The sequence below is a fragment of the Tachysurus vachellii genome, chromosome 23 (genome assembly GCF_030014155.1).
Source record: "Tachysurus vachellii isolate PV-2020 chromosome 23, HZAU_Pvac_v1, whole genome shotgun sequence".
Taxonomy (NCBI): domain Eukaryota; kingdom Metazoa; phylum Chordata; class Actinopteri; order Siluriformes; family Bagridae; genus Tachysurus; species Tachysurus vachellii.
The window spans coordinates 12,085,405-12,088,767 of record NC_083482.1 but is presented as its reverse complement, the minus strand read 5'-3'; the positions used below and the strand labels follow the sequence as shown (position 1 = coordinate 12,088,767).

Below are 3,363 nucleotides of genomic sequence, written 5' to 3'. Positions count from 1 at the left end.
GGTAGAAGATGAATGAATGAATGAATGAATTAACACGTTTTTTTTATGTTAAATAACATATTTGTTGTTTATTTATTTAGTTTGGCCGGTATTAGCCTTGGATTGTGTATATCATTTACCATACGAGTTCCCGTAAAGGAGTTGTTACTATGGAAACACTACAGTATTACAACACGTGGAACTCTGGTTAGAGTCACAGTTACTGAAAATGAATTCACACCTTCTGACCAATCAGATCCTAGAATTCAGGAGCGCTGAGGTATAATGGTAGTTAAACAGCACAGATAACGCGGTCAGCTGGAGAAATTTCTTTCCGAACATCCTACGTAAGCGTTACTGTATCAGTGTGAGTGAAAACCTGCTCTGGCAATTTGCTTGTGTACAGTCACGCCTGGATAGTCCAATCGGTACAAGGAACATGACGAATTGTGTGTGTGTACACCCTCTGTGAGGAGAATCACCCGGCTGCATGAATCTGTCAAAATAAGTGAGCGTAACGGTGTTGGAAGCAGCTAATGGGCTTTAATGCACTCGTGTTGTCCCCCTTCCCTCCTCTCACACTGTGCCTGATTAGTGCCACCTCATCTGTCTTCCAGTAGCCTGAGTGTCAGAAAGCACCCTGAAACTTACACACACAATTTCCTCTCTCACGCCAATATCAACTTCTTCCTGTTTAAATCCCATAGCCTCGCTCCAGTCACGATCGAACCTCAAGTCCCAAGGCCCATTTAAATTTTCATTTCTGATCTGATATTTCATTTATGTTCATATTTCAAGGCTCCATTCGTAGGCACTTGTCCTTAACAAAACTGGTGTAAATTGACCGTCTGTAGACCCCGTCAATGACCCCAACCTATTCAATAAAACCATAAATGTCAATCACAAAGACGACCCAATGAGTGAAAGGGCAGAAATAGTCATATCATGTGCTTGAAAACATTTGCACTCAACTTTACTATATATGTATAAATGATGTGGGGAAGAATTTGCTTCTCCAACTGTTTTTGGTGATTCATGAAAAAATTAATGTTTTTGTGTTTTTATTTCTGTAGAAAAAAAAAACCGGGCAGAACGAATAATAAAGCTGAGGATATTAAAGAGGCTGGAGGCAGTTATAAAGGTATAATATGTTACAAGATTTATTAGACAATGATCTCATTCAGACAGAGATTTATTTATTTATTTATTTATTTATTTATTGTTGTTGTTGATAACTTTGTTTTAAAGCAAAAAGGGGAACTAACTCTGGAATGGGACACATGGTCAGGTGTCTATATACTTTTGACTTTACAGCGTATCATAATATCCATCTGTCCAATCGTCCATCCATCTATCCATCCATCCATCCTGGAATGGGACGTTTAACATACACATACGATGTAAAAGTGAGGTGTCCACATACTTTTGGCTCTATAGTGTATCATAATATCTATCCGTCCATCCATCCATCCATCCATCCATCCATCTGTCTGTCCATCTATCCTGGAATTGAATGTTTAACAATCACATATGGATGTAAAAGTTAAGTGTCCACATACTTTTGGCTCTTGAGTGTATCATATCTATCCATCTGTCCATCTATCTATCTATCTATCTATCTATCTATCTATCTATCTATCTATCTATCTATCTATCTATCTATCAGTGCACAGATAAACATCTATCTATCATCTATCAGTGCACATAAAACAGCATTAAATTCTATCTATCTATCTATCTATCTATCTATCTATCTATCTATCTATCTATCTATCTATCTATCTATCTATCTATCTATTTCAAATTTATTTTCTAATTATGTATATGGGATTATTTTTAGACCTGCATGTCTCACCTTTGGTTAATCAGATGATATATAAACAGTATTTCTTGTACGCACAGTGTTGCTGGTCTGTGTGCTTAATCTGTGAATGAGCTTGTGTGTCAGTGATGAGCTGTGTGTTTGCAGAGCACGCTGTGCCTCCTGACCAATCTCTCACCATTCCCGAGCTTTGACGTCGTTAATTTCAGCCAACCAAACTTCTGAAAGTTTGGTTCACGCCTTCACACCCATCATTCATTACACAGTCACTTCTACGGTCCAATCACAGGCCTCGTCAGGTGCAGAAAGGTGTGGGAGCCAATCGGCCCTGGATGACGCAGTGAGACCGGAGAGAGTCTCTCATCAGGTACTTTATAAGCAGTTCTTCACACTCTCTTACAGACAGACAGACACACACACACACACAAACACCTCCCTCTCCCCCAGCCCGCTGCTCTCAGCACACATCCCTTCCATGGTACAGACCTAGCTAAAAAAAGATTTCTGAATGAAGGCGAGGCTTTGAGGTTGCAGCAATTTGAATGAATTTTGTGAATGATGCAGAGCCCTGCGGCCTCATGGGAAGCAGATGAAACCTTGAGGAAGAGACAGCCGTGTTGAGAGCTCAGCTGGGAGCCCGTCTACCTTATACTAACATCCAATTATATTTTTTTGCTGATAACCAAAGGGAGAGGTCTGTAGAAGTGTAGAAACTAAATGAAGCTAAATAAAACACTACATACTTTCCTATACATCCCTGTTTGTGATCTTTTATTGAACAAATCATCCAGGAGCATATGGTGGAGGGAGAATGAAGCAGAGTTCGGAATGTCTTGTCGTTTTAAATACCTGTCACTCTCTCTTTCCTTATTAAACAGAACATGCTGAATTTAACACACTGTGTTTGTGCCCTATGATGGGTTGGCACACCGTCCAGGGTGTATCCTGCCTTGATGCCCGATGACGCCTGAGATAGGCACAGGCTCCCCGTGACCCGAGGTAGTTCGGATAAGCGGTAGAAGATGAATGAATGAATGAATGAATGAATGCTGAATTTAAATCTTATAACCATGGTAAAGACTCATGCATCTGTGTCATCTCAGCTTTTGTCTTCGTTTTAGGAAAATAAAACAAATGCCTAAAGATTAACGTTCATACTCTTGTCGATTTCAGGGTTTTTGCATCATCACAGGTGGACTGCATGCATCTTTTCATCATTAATCAGGAGATCTGGCAGTCCTCAGGCAGCGGGTGTTTTTCTAGCCTTTCTCTGGCCGTAGGAAGGAGTCAAGTGAAGCGCTGGTGCTAATTAAGCATGATAACCAAGATGGACCACAATGACACACTGCTGGTGCTGAATTTTTCTTTTTTTTTTGAAAGTCTTTAGCATGTGTCAGAATTCTTTCATCTGTGAAATCCAGATTGAAACTAAAACTGTTTTTGTTGCTAAAGACTTGTGCTAATTTCCAAATGTGCTAAATGAGAATGTGAATCTGCTGCTACATACTGCACTGACACTGCAGACTGGCCACACACACACACACACACACACATGCACACGC

General features: G+C 40.1%; 1 long non-coding RNA gene across 1 annotated transcript in view; it reads left to right on the top strand.

Moving 5' to 3' along the window:
- Window positions 1-1,067: 1,067 nt before the first annotated feature.
- Window positions 1,068-3,363, top strand: part of LOC132839016 (uncharacterized) — a 2,374-nt gene continuing 78 nt past the window's right edge. Inside the window, exons 1-4 of the long non-coding RNA XR_009647683.1 lie at window positions 1,068-1,120; window positions 1,949-2,168; window positions 2,680-2,800; window positions 2,975-3,363. The exon at window positions 2,975-3,363 is cut by the window's right edge and continues 78 nt beyond it. This is a non-coding gene — a long non-coding RNA (uncharacterized LOC132839016). The remainder of the gene's footprint in view (window positions 1,121-1,948; window positions 2,169-2,679; window positions 2,801-2,974) is intronic.